Below are 21,763 nucleotides of genomic sequence, written 5' to 3' on the forward strand. Positions count from 1 at the left end.
CAAGACGTTTCTCATCACTGTGCTCCAAGGCCACTCTCATCAAAATGCTCCATGATCTGTGTCAGCCCAATATTGCATGACAGTTGTCATCACAACGCTCTATGATCCCTGTAATCACAATGATCCCTGCCAATAACATCACAATGTTCCATGTCTCCTGTAATCACAATGCACCATGCCCTTGTCATCACAATGCTCCAGGTCTGTTTTCATCACCATGCTTCATGCCCGTGTCATCACAATGCTCCATGAATCTTGTCTTCACAATGCTCCATGGCCCATGTCATCACAATGCTCCGTGACTCCTGTCAACACAATGCCTGATGACTCCTGTCATCAAAATGCTAAATGGCACTTGTCATCACAATGCTCTATGACGCCTGTCATCACTATTTTCCATGTCACTTGTTATCACAAGGCTCCATGGCCCCTCTAATCACAGTACTCCATGACCCCTATCATCACAATGCCCAATGCCACCTCTTATCACAATTCTCCATGGCATTTGTCATCACGATGCTCCATGACACCTGTCATCACAATGCTCCATGACACTTGTCATCACAATGCTCGATGGCCCTTGTCATCACAATGTTCCTTGGTGCTTTTCATCACAATGCTCCATGACAACTCTCATCAAAATACTCCAAGATTTGTTTCATCACAATGCTCCATGGCCCTTGTCATTACAAATCCACATGATCCCTTTCATCACAATTGTCCATGGCAACTTACATAAAAATGCTCCATGCCCCTGTCATCACAATGCCCAAAGATACCTGTTCTTACAATGATCCATGACTCTTGTCATCACAAGGCTCCATGTCCCTTGTATTCACATTGATCCAGGGCCCTTGTCATCACAATGCTCCATAGCGCTTTTCATCGCAATGCTCCATGACCGCTTTCAGCACAATGCCCCATGACCCCTGTCATCATGATGCTCAACTGCCCTTGTCATCACAAGTCTCCATGAAACATTTCCTCAAAATGCTCCAGTACGCCTTTCATCCAAATTCCCCATGGCCACTGTCATCACAATTCTCCATGACCACTGTCATCATAATGGTCCATGACCCGTTTCATCTCAATGCTCCATGACACCTGTCACCACAATGCTCCATGGTCTTTTTCATCACAATGCTCCATGTCCCCTATGATCAAAATGCTCCATGCCTTTTTCCTCACAATGCTCCAGAATTCTTGTCATCACAATGTTCCATGCCCGTGGCATCACAATGCTCCATGGCCCTTGTCATCACAATGCTCCAGAATTCTTGTCATCACAATGTTCCATGACCGTGTCATCACAATGCTACATGACCCTGGTCATCACAGTTCTCCCTGACCTTTGTCATCACAATGCTTTATGTCGCTTTTCATCACAATTCTCAAAGACCACTTTAATCACTATGCTCGCTGACCATTTTCATCACATTTCTCTATTGTCATTACAATTCCCCATCGTCCCTTTCTTCACAATGCTCCATGATGCCTGTCATCACAATGCTCCACGGCTTCTGTTATCACAATGCTCCAGGACCAGTTTCATCACAATACTCCATCCCCCTTGTCATCACAGTGCACAATGAAACCTTTCATTACAATGCTCCATGACACTTGTCAACACAATGCTCCATGGCCTTTATCGTCACAATGCTCCCAGGCACTTTTCATCACGATGTTCCATGAAAACTTTCATCACATTGCTCCATGACCATTGTCATCACAATAGTCCATACCCTTGTCAACACAATGCTGCATAATCCTTGTCATCACAATTCTCCATGACTGCTGTCATCACATAATCCAGGACAATTTTCATAACAATGCTTCATGCCCCCAGTCATCACAGTGCTCCATGATACATTTCATCACAATTCCTAGATGATCAATGTCATCACAATGCCCATGACACCTGTCGTCACAATTCGCTATGACCCTTGTCATCACAATACTCGATGAACCGTGTCATCACAGTGTTCCAGGACACATGTCATCACAATGATCCATGACTACTTTCATCACAATGCTCCAATACACCTGTCATCACAATGCTCCATGGCCCCTATTATCATATTGCTCCATGATCTCTTTGATCACAATGCTCCATGACCAGTGTCATCACCATGCCTCATGACGCCTGTCATCTCAATGCTCCATGGCCCCTTTCATCACAATGCTCCATGAACCCAGTCATCACAATGTTCCCTGCCCATATCATCACAATGCTCCTTTTCACCATTAATCACAATGCTCCATGCCCTTTCATCACAATGCTACAGAATTCTTGTCATCGCAATGTTCCTTGACCGTGTCATCACAATGCTCCATGATGCTTGTCATCACAAATCTTCATGACCCCTCTCATCACAATGATCCATGACACTTCTCATCACAAAGCTCCATGACCCCTGTCATCACAATGCTCCATGACCCTTGTCATCACAAAGCTCCATGACCCCTGTCATCACATTGATCCATGACTCCTTTCCTCACAGTGCTCCAGTACCCTTTTCATCACCATGCTGCATGCCATTGTCAGCACAATGCTCCTTGGATCCTGTCATCAAAATGCTCCATCCCCTTTTCATCACAATGATCCAGATATCCTATCATTACAATGCTCCATGCCCGTGTCAACACAATGCTCCATGACCCATGTCATCAAAATGCTTTAAGAACCTTGTTATCAGAATATTCCATGACCCCTGTCATCAAAATGATCCATGACAGTTGTCATCACAATGCTGCATGATACCTTTCATCCCTACTCTCTGTGACCGCTGTCATCACAATGCTCCAGGACAATTTTCATCACAATGCTCCATGCCCCCTGTCATCCCAGTGCCCCTTAACCCCTGTAATCACAATGCTCCATGACCCTGTCATCACAATGCTACATGACCCCTGTCATCACATTGTTCCATGGCCTATGTATTCACAATGCTCCATGGACCCTGTAATCACACTGCTCCATGTTCCCTTTCAACACAATGGTCCATGAACCCTGTCATCACAACGTTCCATGAAAGTTGTCATCAAAAGTCTCCATGACCCTGGTCACCACAAGGTTCCCTGCTCTTGTCATCACAATGCTCCATGACCCTTGTAATCACAGTGGTACATGGCCTTGTCACCACAATGCTCCATGGCCTCTGTCATCACCATGCTCCATGGTCTTTCTCATCACAAAGCTCTATGACCCCTGTCATCACTATGCTTGATGACCATTGTCATCACAATGCTCCAAGGCCCCTGTCATCACAATGCCTCATGGTCTTGTAATCACAAAGCTCCATGACCCCTGTCATCACAATGCTCCATGCCTTTGTCATCACAATGCTCCATGGCCCCTGTAATCACAATGCTACAGAACACTTGTCAGCATAATACTCCATTCCCGTGTCATCCCATTGCTCAATGACATTTGTCATCAAAATGTTCCCTGGCCTTTGTCATCACAGTGATCCATGATAACTTTAATCAAAATTCTACATGACCATTGTCATCACAATGCAAGGTGAGAAATGTCATCACAATGCCCCAAGACACGTGTCATCACAATTCGCCTTGGCCCTTGTTATCTCCATGCTGTATGAACCGTGTCATCACTAGGTTTCAGGACACTTGTCATCAAAGAGATCCATGACAACATTCATCACAATGCCCCATGAACTCTGTTATCTCAATGCTCCATGGCCATTGTATTCCCAATGTTCCATTGTCCCGATAATCGCATTGCTCCATGAACACTTTCATCACAATGCTCCTTGACCACTGTCACCGTAATGACCCAAGACGTTTCTCATCACTGTGCTCCAAGGCCACTCTCATCAAAATGCTCCATGATCTGTGTCAGCCCAATATTGCATGACAGTTGTCATCACAACGCTCTATGATCCCTGTAATCACAATGATCCCTGCCAATAACATCACAATGTTCCATGTCTCCTGTAATCACAATGCACCATGCCCTTGTCATCACAATGCTCCAGGTCTGTTTTCATCACCATGCTTCATGCCCGTGTCATCACAATGCTCCATGAATCTTGTCTTCACAATGCTCCATGGCCCATGTCATCACAATGCTCCGTGACTCCTGTCAACACAATGCCTGATGACTCCTGTCATCAAAATGCTAAATGGCACTTGTCATCACAATGCTCTATGACGCCTGTCATCACTATTTTCCATGTCACTTGTTATCACAATGCTCCATGGCCCCTCTAATCACAGTACTCCATGACCCCTATCATCACAATGCCCAATGCCACCTCTTATCACAATTCTCCATGGCATTTGTCATCACGATGCTCCATGACACCTGTCATCACAATGCTCCATGACACTTGTCATCACAATGCTCGATGGCCCTTGTCATCACAATGTTCCTTGGTGCTTTTCATCACAATGCTCCATGACAACTCTCATCAAAATACTCCAAGATTTGTTTCATCACAATGCTCCATGGCCCTTGTCATTACAAATCCACATGATCCCTTTCATCACAATTGTCCATGGCAACTTACATAAAAATGCTCCATGCCCCTGTCATCACAATGCCCAAAGATACCTGTTCTTACAATGATCCATGACTCTTGTCATCACAAGGCGCCATGTCCCTTGTATTCACATTGATCCAGGGCCCTTGTCATCACAATGCTCCATAGCGCTTTTCATCGCAATGCTCCATGACCGCTTTCAGCACAATGCCCCATGACCCCTGTCATCATGATGCTCAACTGCCCTTGTCATCACAAGTCTCCATGAAACATTTCCTCAAAATGCTCCAGTACGCCTTTCATCCAAATTCCCCATGGCCACTGTCATCACAATTCTCCATGACCACTGTCATCATAATGGTCCATGACCCGTTTCATCTCAATGCTCCATGACACCTGTCACCACAATGCTCCATGGCCTTTTTCATCACAATGCTCCATGTCCCCTATGATCAAAATGCTCCATGCCTTTTTCCTCACAATGCTCCAGAATTCTTGTCATCACAATGTTCCATGCCCGTGGCATCACAATGCTCCATGGCCCTTGTCATCACAATGCTCCAGAATTCTTGTCATCACAATGTTCCATGACCGTGTCATCACAATGCTACATGACCCTGGTCATCACAGTTCTCCCTGACCTTTGTCATCACAATGCTTTATGTCGCTTTTCATCACAATTCTCAAAGACCACTTTAATCACTATGCTCGCTGACCATTTTCATCACATTTCTCTATTGTCATTACAATTCCCCATCGTCCCTTTCTTCACAATGCTCCATGATGCCTGTCATCACAATGCTCCACGGCTTCTGTTATCACAATGCTCCAGGACCAGTTTCATCACAATACTCCATCCCCCTTGTCATCACAGTGCACAATGAAACCTTTCATTACAATGCTCCATGACACTTGTCAACACAATGCTCCATGGCCTTTATCGTCACAATGCTCCCAGGCACTTTTCATCACGATGTTCCATGAAAACTTTCATCACATTGCTCCATGACCATTGTCATCACAATAGTCCATACCCTTGTCAACACAATGCTGCATAATCCTTGTCATCACAATTCTCCATGACTGCTGTCATCACATAATCCAGGACAATTTTCATAACAATGCTTCATGCCCCCAGTCATCACAGTGCTCCATGATACATTTCATCACAATTCCTAGATGATCAATGTCATCACAATGCCCATAACACCTGTCATCACAATTCGCTATGACCCTTGTCATCACAATACTCGATGAACCGTGTCATCACAGTGTTCCAGGACACATGCCATCACAATGATCCATGACTACTTTCATCACAATGCTCCAATACTCCTGTCATCACAATGCTCCATGGCCCCTGTTATCATATTGCTCCATGATCTCTTTGATCACAATGCTCCATGACCAGTGTCATCACCATGCCTCATGACGCCTGTCATCTCAATGCTCCATGGCCCCTTTCATCACAATGCTCCATGAACCCAGTCATCACAATGTTCCCTGCCCATATCATCACAATGCTCCTTTTCACCATTAATCACAATGCTCCATGCCCTTTCATCACAATGCTACAGAATTCTTGTCATCGCAATGTTCCTTGACCGTGTCATCACAATGCTCCATGATGCTTGTCATCACAAATCTTCATGACCCCTCTCATCACAATGATCCATGACACTTCTCATCACAAAGCTCCATGACCCCTGTCATCACAATGCTCCATGACCCTTGTCATCACAAAGCTCCATGACCCCTGTCATCACATTGATCCATGACTCCTTTCCTCACAGTGCTCCAGTACCCTTTTCATCACAATGCTCCATGCCATTGTCAGCACAATGCTCCTTGGATCCTGTCATCAAAATGCTCCATCCCCTTTTCATCACAATGATCCAGATATCCTATCATTACAATGCTCCATGCCCGTGTCAACACAATGCTCCATGACCCATGTCATCAAAATGCTTTATGAACCTTGTTATCAGAATATTCCATGACCCCTGTCATCAAAATGATCCATGACAGTTGTCATCACAATGCTGCATGATACCTTTCATCCCTACTCTCTGTGACCGCAGTCATCACAATGCTCCAGGACAATTTTCATCACAATGCTCCATGCCCCCTGTCATCACAGTGCCCCTTAACCCCTGTAATCACAATGCTCCATGACCCTGTCATCACAATGCTACATGACCCCTGTCATCACATTGTTCCATGGCCTATGTATTCACAATGCTCCATGGACCCTGTAATCACACTGCTCCATGTTCCCTTTCAACACAATGGTCCATGACCCCTGTCATCACAACGTTCCACGAAAGTTGTCATCAAAAGTCTCCATGACCCTGGTCACCACAAGGTTCCCTGCTCTTGTCATCACAATGCTCCATGACGCTTGTAATCACAGTGGTACATGGCCTTGTCACCACAATGCTCCATGGCCTCTGTCATCACCATGCTCCATGGTCTTTCTCATCACAAAGCTCTATGACCCCTGTCATCACTATGCTTGATGACCATTGTCATCACAATGCTCCAAGGCCCCTGTCATCACAATGCCTCATGGTCTTGTAATCACAACGCTCCATGACCCCTGTCATCACAATGCTCCATGCCTTTGTCATCACAATGCTCCATGGCCCCTGTAATCACAATGCTACAGAACACTTGTCAGCATAATACTCCATTCCCGTGTCATCCCATTGCTCAATGACATTTGTCATCAAAATGTTCCCTGGCCTTTGTCATCACAGTGATCCATGATAACTTTAATCAAAATTCTACATGACCATTGTCATCACAATGCAAGGTGAGAAATGTCATCACAATGCCCCAAGACACGTGTCATCACAATTCGCCTTGGCCCTTGTTATCTCCATGCTGTATGAACCGTGTCATCACTAGGTTTCAGGACACTTGTCATCAAAGAGATCCATGACAACATTCATCACAATGCCCCATGAACTCTGTTATCTCAATGCTCCATGGCCATTGTATTCCCAATGTTCCATTGTCCCGATAATCGCATTGCTCCATGAACACTTTCATCACAATGCTCCTTGACCACTGTCACCGTAATGACCCAAGACGTTTCTCATCACTGTGCTCCAAGGCCACTCTCATCAAAATGCTCCATGATCTGTGTCAGCCCAATATTGCATGACAGTTGTCATCACAACGCTCTATGATCCCTGTAATCACAATGATCCCTGCCAATAACATCACAATGTTCCATGTCTCCTGTAATCACAATGCACCATGCCCTTGTCATCACAATGCTCCAGGTCTGTTTTCATCACCATGCTTCATGCCCGTGTCATCACAATGCTCCATGAATCTTGTCTTCACAATGCTCCATGGCCCATGTCATCACAATGCTCCGTGACTCCTGTCAACACAATGCCTGATGACTCCTGTCATCAAAATGCTAAATGGCACTTGTCATCACAATGCTCTATGACGCCTGTCATCACTATTTTCCATGTCACTTGTTATCACAATGCTCCATGGCCCCTGTAATCACAGTACTCCATGACCCCTATCATCACAATGCCCAATGCCACCTCTTATCACAATTCTCAATGGCATTTGTCATCACGATGCTCCATGACACCTGTCATCACAATGCTCCATGACACTTGTCATCACAATGCTCGATGGCCCTTGTCATCACAATGTTCCTTGGTGCTTTTCATCACAATGCTCCATGACAACTCTCATCAAAATACTCCAAGATTTGTTTCATCACAATGCTCCATGGCCCTTGTCATTACAAATCCACATGATCCCTTTCATCACAATTGTCCATGGCAACTTACATAAAAATGCTCCATGCCCCTGTCATCACAATGCCCAAAGATACCTGTTCTTACAATGATCCATGACTCTTGTCATCACAAGGCGCCATGTCCCTTGTATTCACATTGATCCAGGGCCCTTGTCATCACAATGCTCCATAGCGCTTTTCATCGCAATGCTCCATGACCGCTTTCAGCACAATGCCCCATGACCCCTGTCATCATGATGCTCAACTGCCCTTGTCATCACAAGTCTCCATGAAACATTTCCTCAAAATGCTCCAGTATGCCTTTCATCCAAATTCCCCATGGCCACTGTCATCACAATTCTCCATGACCACTGTCATCATAATGGTCCATGACCCGTTTCATCTCAATGCTCCATGACACCTGTCACCACAATGCTCCATGGCCTTTGTCATCACAATGCTCCATGTCCCCTATGATCAAAATGCTCCATGCCTTTTTCCTCACAATGCTCCAGAATTCTTGTCATCACAATGTTCCATGCCCGTGGCATCACAATGCTCCATGGCCCTTGTCATCACAATGCTCCAGAATTCTTGTCATCACAATGTTCCATGACCGTGTCATCACAATGCTACATGACCCTGGTCATCACAGTTCTCCCTGACCTTTGTCATCACAATGCTTTATGTCGCTTTTCATCACAATTCTCAAAGACCACTTTAATCACTATGCTCGCTGACCATTTTCATCACATTTCTCTATTGTCATTACAATTCCCCATCGTCCCTTTCTTCACAATGCTCCATGATGCCTGTCATCACAATGCTCCACGGCTTCTGTTATCACAATGCTCCAGGACCAGTTTCATCACAATACTCCATCCCCCTTGTCATCACAGTGCACAATGAAACCTTTCATTACAATGCTCCATGACACTTGTCAACACAATGCTCCATGGCCTTTATCGTCACAATGCTCCCAGGCACTTTTCATCACGATGTTCCATGAAAACTTTCATCACATTGCTCCATGACCATTGTCATCACAATAGTCCATACCCTTGTCAACACAATGCTGCATAATCCTTGTCATCACAATTCTCCATGACTGCTGTCATCACATAATCCAGGACAATTTTCATAACAATGCTTCATGCCCCCAGTCATCACAGTGCTCCATGATACATTTCATCACAATTCCTAGATGATCAATGTCATCACAATGCCCATAACACCTGTCATCACAATTCGCTATGACCCTTGTCATCACAATACTCGATGAACCGTGTCATCACAGTGTTCCAGGACACATGCCATCACAATGATCCATGACTACTTTCATCACAATGCTCCAATACTCCTGTCATCACAATGCTCCATGGCCCCTGTTATCATATTGCTCCATGATCTCTTTGATCACAATGCTCCATGACCAGTGTCATCACCATGCCTCATGACGCCTGTCATCTCAATGCTCCATGGCCCCTTTCATCACAATGCTCCATGAACCCAGTCATCACAATGTTCCCTGCCCATATCATCACAATGCTCCTTTTCACCATTAATCACAATGCTCCATGCCCTTTCATCACAATGCTACAGAATTCTTGTCATCGCAATGTTCCTTGACCGTGTCATCACAATGCTCCATGATGCTTGTCATCACAAATCTTCATGACCCCTCTCATCACAATGATCCATGACACTTCTCATCACAAAGCTCCATGACCCCTGTCATCACAATGCTCCATGACCCTTGTCATCACAAAGCTCCATGACCCCTGTCATCACATTGATCCATGACTCCTTTCCTCACAGTGCTCCAGTACCCTTTTCATCACAATGCTCCATGCCATTGTCAGCACAATGCTCCTTGGATCCTGTCATCAAAATGCTCCATCCCCTTTTCATCACAATGATCCAGATATCCTATCATTACAATGCTCCATGCCCGTGTCAACACAATGCTCCATGACCCATGTCATCAAAATGCTTTATGAACCTTGTTATCAGAATATTCCATGACCCCTGTCATCAAAATGATCCATGACAGTTGTCATCACAATGCTGCATGATACCTTTCATCCCTACTCTCTGTGACCGCAGTCATCACAATGCTCCAGGACAATTTTCATCACAATGCTCCATGCCCCCTGTCATCACAGTGCCCCTTAACCCCTGTAATCACAATGCTCCATGACCCTGTCATCACAATGCTACATGACCCCTGTCATCACATTGTTCCATGGCCTATGTATTCACAATGCTCCATGGACCCTGTAATCACACTGCTCCATGTTCCCTTTCAACACAATGGTCCATGACCCCTGTCATCACAACGTTCCACGAAAGTTGTCATCAAAAGTCTCCATGACCCTGGTCACCACAAGGTTCCCTGCTCTTGTCATCACAATGCTCCATGACGCTTGTAATCACAGTGGTACATGGCCTTGTCACCACAATGCTCCATGGCCTCTGTCATCACCATGCTCCATGGTCTTTCTCATCACAAAGCTCTATGACCCCTGTCATCACTATGCTTGATGACCATTGTCATCACAATGCTCCAAGGCCCCTGTCATCACAATGCCTCATGGTCTTGTAATCACAACGCTCCATGACCCCTGTCATCACAATGCTCCATGCCTTTGTCATCACAATGCTCCATGGCCCCTGTAATCACAATGCTACAGAACACTTGTCAGCATAATACTCCATTCCCGTGTCATCCCATTGCTCAATGACATTTGTCATCAAAATGTTCCCTGGCCTTTGTCATCACAGTGATCCATGATAACTTTAATCAAAATTCTACATGACCATTGTCATCACAATGCAAGGTGAGAAATGTCATCACAATGCCCCAAGACACGTGTCATCACAATTCGCCTTGGCCCTTGTTATCTCCATGCTGTATGAACCGTGTCATCACTAGGTTTCAGGACACTTGTCATCAAAGAGATCCATGACAACATTCATCACAATGCCCCATGAACTCTGTTATCTCAATGCTCCATGGCCATTGTATTCCCAATGTTCCATTGTCCCGATAATCGCATTGCTCCATGAACACTTTCATCACAATGCTCCTTGACCACTGTCACCGTAATGACCCAAGACGTTTCTCATCACTGTGCTCCAAGGCCACTCTCATCAAAATGCTCCATGATCTGTGTCAGCCCAATATTGCATGACAGTTGTCATCACAACGCTCTATGATCCCTGTAATCACAATGATCCCTGCCAATAACATCACAATGTTCCATGTCTCCTGTAATCACAATGCACCATGCCCTTGTCATCACAATGCTCCAGGTCTGTTTTCATCACCATGCTTCATGCCCGTGTCATCACAATGCTCCATGAATCTTGTCTTCACAATGCTCCATGGCCCATGTCATCACAATGCTCCGTGACTCCTGTCAACACAATGCCTGATGACTCCTGTCATCAAAATGCTAAATGGCACTTGTCATCACAATGCTCTATGACGCCTGTCATCACTATTTTCCATGTCACTTGTTATCACAATGCTCCATGGCCCCTGTAATCACAGTACTCCATGACCCCTATCATCACAATGCCCAATGCCACCTCTTATCACAATTCTCAATGGCATTTGTCATCACGATGCTCCATGACACCTGTCATCACAATGCTCCATGACACTTGTCATCACAATGCTCGATGGCCCTTGTCATCACAATGTTCCTTGGTGCTTTTCATCACAATGCTCCATGACAACTCTCATCAAAATACTCCAAGATTTGTTTCATCACAATGCTCCATGGCCCTTGTCATTACAAATCCACATGATCCCTTTCATCACAATTGTCCATGGCAACTTACATAAAAATGCTCCATGCCCCTGTCATCACAATGCCCAAAGATACCTGTTCTTACAATGATCCATGACTCTTGTCATCACAAGGCTCCATGTCCCTTGTATTCACATTGATCCAGGGCCCTTGTCATCACAATGCTCCATAGCGCTTTTCATCGCAATGCTCCATGACCGCTTTCAGCACAATGCCCCATGACCCCTGTCATCATGATGCTCAACTGCCCTTGTCATCACAAGTCTCCATGAAACATTTCCTCAAAATGCTCCAGTACGCCTTTCATCCAAATTCCCCATGGCCACTGTCATCACAATTCTCCATGACCACTGTCATCATAATGGTCCATGACCCGTTTCATCTCAATGCTCCATGACACCTGTCACCACAATGCTCCATGGTCTTTTTCATCACAATGCTCCATGTCCCCTATGATCAAAATGCTCCATGCCTTTTTCCTCACAATGCTCCAGAATTCTTGTCATCACAATGTTCCATGCCCGTGGCATCACAATGCTCCATGGCCCTTGTCATCACAATGCTCCAGAATTCTTGTCATCACAATGTTCCATGACCGTGTCATCACAATGCTACATGACCCTGGTCATCACAGTTCTCCCTGACCTTTGTCATCACAATGCTTTATGTCGCTTTTCATCACAATTCTCAAAGACCACTTTAATCACTATGCTCGCTGACCATTTTCATCACATTTCTCTATTGTCATTACAATTCCCCATCGTCCCTTTCTTCACAATGCTCCATGATGCCTGTCATCACAATGCTCCACGGCTTCTGTTATCACAATGCTCCAGGACCAGTTTCATCACAATACTCCATCCCCCTTGTCATCACAGTGCACAATGAAACCTTTCATTACAATGCTCCATGACACTTGTCAACACAATGCTCCATGGCCTTTATCGTCACAATGCTCCCAGGCACTTTTCATCACGATGTTCCATGAAAACTTTCATCACATTGCTCCATGACCATTGTCATCACAATAGTCCATACCCTTGTCAACACAATGCTGCATAATCCTTGTCATCACAATTCTCCATGACTGCTGTCATCACATAATCCAGGACAATTTTCATAACAATGCTTCATGCCCCCAGTCATCACAGTGCTCCATGATACATTTCATCACAATTCCTAGATGATCAATGTCATCACAATGCCCATGACACCTGTCGTCACAATTCGCTATGACCCTTGTCATCACAATACTCGATGAACCGTGTCATCACAGTGTTCCAGGACACATGTCATCACAATGATCCATGACTACTTTCATCACAATGCTCCAATACACCTGTCATCACAATGCTCCATGGCCCCTATTATCATATTGCTCCATGATCTCTTTGATCACAATGCTCCATGACCAGTGTCATCACCATGCCTCATGACGCCTGTCATCTCAATGCTCCATGGCCCCTTTCATCACAATGCTCCATGAACCCAGTCATCACAATGTTCCCTGCCCATATCATCACAATGCTCCTTTTCACCATTAATCACAATGCTCCATGCCCTTTCATCACAATGCTACAGAATTCTTCTCATCGCAATGTTCCTTGACCGTGTCATCACAATGCTCCATGATGCTTGTCATCACAAATCTTCATGACCCCTCTCATCACAATGATCCATGACACTTCTCATCACAAAGCTCCATGACCCCTGTCATCACAATGCTCCATGACCCTTGTCATCACAAAGCTCCATGACCCCTGTCATCACATTGATCCATGACTCCTTTCCTCACAGTGCTCCAGTACCCTTTTCATCACAATGCTCCATGCCATTGTCAGCACAATGCTCCTTGGATCGTGTCATCAAAATGCTCCATCCCCTTTTCATCACAATGATCCAGATATCCTATCATTACAATGCTCCATGCCCGTGTCAACACAATGCTCCATGACCCATGTCATCAAAATGCTTTATGAACCTTGTTATCAGAATATTCCATGACCCCTGTCATCAAAATGATCCATGACAGTTGTCATCACAATGCTGCATGATACCTTTCATCCCTACTCTCTGTGACCGCTGTCATCACAATGCTCCAGGACAATTTTCATCACAATGCTCCATGCTCCCTGTCATCACAGTGCCCCTTAACCCCTGTAATCACAATGCTCCATGACCCTGTCATCACAATGCTACATGACCCCTGTCATCACATTGTTCCATGGCCTATGTATTCACAATGCTCCATGGACCCTGTAATCACACTGCTCCATGTTCCCTTTCAACACAATGGTCCATGACCCCTGTCATCACAACGTTCCACGAAAGTTGTCATGAAAAGTCTCCATGACCCTGGTCACCACAAGGTTCCCTGCTCTTGTCATCACAATGCTCCATGACGCTTGTAATCACAGTGGTACATGGCCTTGTCACCACAATGCTCCATGGCCTCTGTCATCACCATGCTCCATGGTCTTTCTCATCACAAAGCTCTATGACCCCTGTCATCACTATGCTTGATGACCATTGTCATCACAATGCTCCAGGCCCCTGTCATCACAATGCCTCATGGTCTTGTAATCACAACGCTCCATGACCCCTGTCATCACAATGCTCCATGCCTTTGTCATCACAATGCTCCATGGCCCCTGTAATCACAATGCTACAGAACACTTGTCAGCATAATACTCCATTCCCGTGTCATCCCATTGCTCAATGACATTTGTCATCAAAATGTTCCCTGGCCTTTGTCATCACAGTGATCCATGATAACTTTAATCAAAATTCTACATGACCATTGTCATCACAATGCAAGGTGAGAAATGTCATCACAATGCCCCAGGACACGTGTCATCACAATTCGCCTTGGCCCTTGTTATCTCCATGCTGTATGAACCGTGTCATCACTAGGTTTCAGGACACTTGTCATCAAAGAGATCCATGACAACATTCATCACAATGCCCCATGAACTCTGTTATCTCAATGCTCCATGGCCATCGTATTCCCAATGTTCCATTGTCCCGATAATCGCATTGCTCCATGAACACTTTCATCACAATGCTCCTTGACCACTGTCACCGTAATGACCCAAGACGTTTCTCATCACTGTGCTCCAAGGCCACTCTCATCAAAATGCTCCATGATCTGTGTCAGCCCAATATTGCATGACAGTTGTCATCACAACGCTCTATGATCCCTGTAATCACAATGATCCCTGCCAATAACATCACAATGTTCCATGTCTCCTGTAATCACAATGCACCATGCCCTTGTCATCACAATGCTCCAGGTCTGTTTTCATCACCATGCTTCATGCCCGTGTCATCACAATGCTCCATGAATCTTGTCTTCACAATGCTCCATGGCCCATGTCATCACAATGCTCCGTGACTCCTGTCAACACAATGCCTGATGACTCCTGTCATCAAAATGCTAAATGGCACTTGTCATCACAATGCTCTATGACGCCTGTCATCACTATTTTCCATGTCACTTGTTATCACAATGCTCCATGGCCCCTCTAATCACAGTACTCCATGACCCCTATCATCACAATGCCCAATGCCACCTCTTATCACAATTCTCCATGGCATTTGTCATCACGATGCTCCATGACACCTGTCATCACAATGCTCCATGACACTTGTCATCACAATGCTCGATGGCCCTTGTCATCACAATGTTCCTTGGTGCTTTTCATCACAATGCTCCATGACAACTCTCATCAAAATACTCCAAGATTTGTTTCATCACAATGCTCCATGGCCCTTGTCATTACAAATCCACATGATCCCTTTCATCACAATTGTCCATGGCAACTTACATAAAAATGCTCCATGCCCCTGTCATCACAATGCCCAAAGATACCTGTTCTTACAATGATCCATGACTCTTGTCATCACAAGGCTCCATGTCCCTTGTATTCACATTGATCCAGGGCCCTTGTCATCACAATGCTCCATAGCGCTTTTCATCGCAATGCTCCATGACCGCTTTCAGCACAATGCCCCATGACCCCTGTCATCATGATGCTCAACTGCCCTTGTCATCACAAGTCTCCATGAAACATTTCCTCAAAATGCTCCAGTACGCCTTTCATCCAAATTCCCCATGGCCACTGTCATCACAATTCTCCATGACCACTGTCATCATAATGGTCCATGAACCGTTTCATCTCAATGCTCCATGACACCTGTCACCACAATGCTCCATGGCCTTTTTCATCACAATGCTCCATGTCCCCTATGATCAAAATGCTCCATGCCTTTTTCCTCACAATGCTCCAGAATTCTTGTCATCACAATGTTCCATGCCCGTGGCATCACAATGCTCCATGGCCCTTGTCATCACAATGCTCCAGAATTCTTGTCATCACAATGTTCCATGACCGTGTCATCACAATGCTACATGACCCTGGTCATCACAGTTCTCCCTGACCTTTGTCATCACAATGCTTTATGTCGCTTTTCATCACAATTCTCAAAGACCACTTTAATCACTATGCTCGCTGACCATTTTCATCACATTTCTCTATTGTCATTACAATTCCCCATCGTCCCTTTCTTCACAATGCTCCATGATGCCTGTCATCACAATGCTCCACGGCTTCTGTTATCACAATGCTCCAGGACCAGTTTCATCACAATACTCCATCCCCCTTGTCATCACAGTGCACAATGAAACCTTTCATTACAATGCTCCATGACACTTGTCAACACAATGCTCCATGGCCTTTATCGTCACAATGCTCCCAGGCACTTTTCATCACGATGTTCCATGAAAACTTTCATCACATTGCTCCATGACCATTGTCATCACAATAGTCCATACCCTTGTCAACACAATGCTGCATAATCCTTGTCATCACAATTCTCCATGACTGCTGTCATCACATAATCCAGGACAATTTTCATAACAATGCTTCATGCACCCAGTCATCACAGTGCTCCATGATACATTTCATCACAATTCCTAGATGATCAATGTCATCACAATGCCCATGACACCTGTCGTCACAATTCGCTATGACCCTTGTCATCACAATACTCGATGAACCGTGTCATCACAGTGTTCCAGGACACATGTCATCACAATGATCCATGACTACTTTCATCACAATGCTCCAATACACCTGTCATCACAATGCTCCATGGCCCCTATTATCATATTGCTCCATGATCTCTTTGATCACAATGCTCCATGACCAGTGTCATCACCATGCCTCATGACGCCTGTCATCTCAATGCTCCATGGCCCCTTTCATCACAATGTTCCATGAACCCAGTCATCACAAGGTTCCCTGCCCATATCATCACAATGCTCCTTTTCACCATTAATCACAATGCTCCATGCCCTTTCATCACAATGCTACAGAATTCTTGTCATCGCAATGTTCCTTGACCGTGTCATCACAATGCTCCATGATGCTTGTCATCACAAATCTTCATGACCCCTCTCATCACAATGATCCATGACACTTCTCATCACAAAGCTCCATGACCCCTGTCATCACAATGCTCCATGACCCTTGTCATCACAAAGCTCCATGACCCCTGTCATCACATTGATCCATGACTCCTTTCCTCACAGTGCTCCAGTACCCTTTTCATCACAATGCTCCATGCCATTGTCAGCACAATGCTCCTTGGATCCTGTCATCAAAATGCTCCATCCCCTTTTCATCACAATGATCCAGATATCCTATCATTACAATGCTCCATGCCCGTGTCAACACAATGCTCCATGACCCATGTCATCAAAATGCTTTATGAACCTTGTTATCAGAATATTCCATGACCCCTGTCATCAAAATGATCCATGACAGTTGTCATCACAATGCTGCATGATACCTTTCATCCCTACTCTCTGTGACCGCTGTCATCACAATGCTCCAGGACAATTTTCATCACAATGCTCCATGCCCCCTGTCATCACAGTGCCCCTTAACCCCTGTAATCACAATGCTCCATGACCCTGTCATCACAATGCTACATGACCCCTGTCATCACATTGTTCCATGGCCTATGTATTCACAATGCTCCATGGACCCTGTAATCACACTGCTCCATGTTCCCTTTCAACACAATGGTCCATGACCCCTGTCATCACAACGTTCCACGAAAGTTGTCATCAAAAGTCTCCATGACACTGGTCACCACAAGGTTCCCTGCTCTTGTCATCACAATGCTCCATGACGCTTGTAATCACAGTGGTACATGGCCTTGTCACCGCAATGCTCCATGGCCTCTGTCATCACCATGCTCCATGGTCTTTCTCATCACAAAGCTCTATGACCCCTGTCATCACTATGCTTGATGACCATTGTCATCACAATGCTCCAAGGCCCCTGTCATCACAATGCCTCATGGTCTTGTAATCACAACGCTCCATGACCCCTGTCATCACAATGCTCCATGCCTTTGTCATCACAATGCTCCATGGCCCCTGTAATCACAATGCTACAGAACACTTGTCAGCATAATACTCCATTCCCGTGTCATCCCATTGCTCAATGACATTTGTCATCAAAATGTTCCCTGGCCTTTGTCATCACAGTGATCCATGATAACTTTAATCAAAATTCTACATGACCATTGTCATCACAATGCAAGGTGAGAAATGTCATCACAATGCCCCAAGACACGTGTCATCACAATTCGCCTTGGCCCTTGTTATCTCCATGCTGTATGAACCGTGTCATCACTAGGTTTCAGGACACTTGTCATCAAAGAGATCCATGACAACATTCATCACAATGCCCCATGAACTCTGTTATCTCAATGCTCCATGGCCATTGTATTCCCAATGTTCCATTGTCCCGATAATCGCATTGCTCCATGAACACTTTCATCACAATGCTCCTTGACCACTGTCACCGTAATGACCCAAGACGTTTCTCATCACTGTGCTCCAAGGCCACTCTCATCAAAATGCTCCATGATCTGTGTCAGCCCAATATTGCATGACAGTTGTCATCACAACGCTCTATGATCCCTGTAATCACAATGATCCCTGCCAATAACATCACAATGTTCCATGTCTCCTGTAATCACAATGCACCATGCCCTTGTCATCACAATGCTCCAGGTCTGTTTTCATCACCATGCTTCATGCCCGTGTCATCACAATGCTCCATGAATCTTGTCTTCACAATGCTCCATGGCCCATGTCATCACAATGCTCCTTGACTCCTGTCAACACAATGCCTGATGACTCCTGTCATCAAAATGCTAAATGGCACTTGTCATCACAATGCTCTATGACGCCTGTCATCACTATTTTCCATGTCACTTGTTATCACAATGCTCCATGGCCCCTCTAATCACAGTACTCCATGACCCCTATCATCACAATGCCCAATGCCACCTCTTATCACAATTCTCCATGGCATTTGTCATCACGATGCTCCATGACACCTGTCATCACAATGCTCCATGACACTTGTCATCACAATGCTCGATGGCCCTTGTCATCACAATGTTCCTTGGTGCTTTTCATCACAATGCTCCATGACAACTCTCATCAAAATACTCCAAGATTTGTTTCATCACAATGCTCCATGGCCCTTGTCATTACAAATCCACATGATCCCTTTCATCACAATTGTCCATGGCAACTTACATAAAAATGCTCCATGCCCCTGTCATCACAATGCCCAAAGATACCTGTTCTTACAATGATCCATGACTCTTGTCATCACAAGGCTCCATGTCCCTTGTATTCACATTGATCCAGGGCCCTTGTCATCACAATGCTCCATAGCGCTTTTCATCGCAATGCTCCATGACCGCTTTCAGCACAATGCCCCATGACCCCTGTCATCATGATGCTCAACTGCCCTTGTCATCACAAGTCTCCATGAAACATTTCCTCAAAATGCTCCAGTACGCCTTTCATCCAAATTCCCCATGGCCACTGTCATCACAATTCTCCATGACCACTGTCATCATAATGGTCCATGACCCGTTTCATCTCAATGCTCCATGACACCTGTCACCACAATGCTCCATGGCCTTTGTCATCACAATGCTCCATGTCCCCTATGATCAAAATGCTCCATGCCTTTTTCCTCACAATGCTCCCGAATTCTTGTCATCACAATGTTCCATGCCCGTGGCATCACAATGCTCCATGGCCCTTCTCATCACAATGCTCCAGAATTCTTGTCATCACAATGTTCCATGACCGTGTCATCACAATGCTACATGACCCTGGTCATCACAGTTCTCCCTGACCTTTGTCATCACAATGCTTTATGTCGCTTTTCATCACAATTCTCAAAGACCACTTTAATCACTATGCTCGCTGACCATTTTCATCACATTTCTCTATTGTCATTACAATTCCCCATCGTCCCTTTCTTCACAATGCTCCATGATGCCTGTCATCACAATGCTCCACGGCTTCTGTTATCACAATGCTCCAGGACCAGTTTCATCACAATACTCCATCCCCCTTGTCATCACAGTGCACAATGAAACCTTTCATTACAATGCTCCATGACACTTGTCATCACAATGCTCCATGGCCTTTATCGTCACAATGCTCCCAGGCACATTTCATCACGATGTTCCATGAAAACTTTCATCACATTGCTCCATGACCATTGTCATCACAATAGTCCATACCCTTGTCAACACAATGCTGCATAATCCTTGTCATCACAATTCTCCATGACTGCTGTCATCACATAATCCAGGACAATTTTCATAACAATGCTTCATGCCCCCAGTCATCACAGTGCTCCATGATACATTTCATCACAATTCCTAGATGATCAATGTCATCACAATGCCCATGACACCTGTCGTCACAATTCGCTATGACCCTTGTCATCACAATACTCGATGAACCGTGTCATCACAGTGTTCCAGGACACATGTCATCACAATGATCCATGACTACTTTCATCACAATGCTCCAATACACCTGTCATCACAATGCTCCATGGCCCCTATTATCATATTGCTCCATGATCTCTTTGATCACAATGCTCCATGACCAGTGTCATCACCATGCCTCATGACGCCTGTCATCTCAATGCTCCATGGCCCCTTTCATCACAATGCTCCATGAACCCAGTCATCACAATGTTCCCTGCCCATATCATCACAATGCTCCTTTTCACCATTAATCACAATGCTCCATGCCCTTTCATCACAATGCTACAGAATTCTTGTCATCGCAATGTTCCTTGACCGTGTCATCACAATGCTCCATGATGCTTGTCATCACAAATCTTCATGACCCCTCTCATCACAATGATCCATGACACTTCTCATCACAAAGCTCCATGACCCCTGTCATCACAATGCTCCATGACCCTTGTCATCACAAAGCTCCATGACCCCTGTCATCACATTGATCCATGACTCCTTTCCTCACAGTGCTCCAGTACCCTTTTCATCACAATGCTCCATGCCATTGTCAGCACAATGCTCCTTGGATCCTGTCATCAAAATGCTCCATCCCCTTTTCATCACAATGATCCAGATATCCTATCATTACAATGCTCCATGCCCGTGTCAACACAATGCTCCATGACCCATGTCATCAAAATGCTTTATGAACCTTGTTATCAGAATATTCCATGACCCCTGTCATCAAAATGATCCATGACAGTTGTCATCACAATGCTGCATGATACCTTTCATCCCTACTCTCT

The sequence above is a fragment of the Balaenoptera physalus genome (assembly GCF_965194825.1).
Source record: "Balaenoptera physalus genome assembly, chromosome: 19".
Taxonomy (NCBI): Eukaryota; Metazoa; Chordata; class Mammalia; order Artiodactyla; family Balaenopteridae; genus Balaenoptera; species Balaenoptera physalus.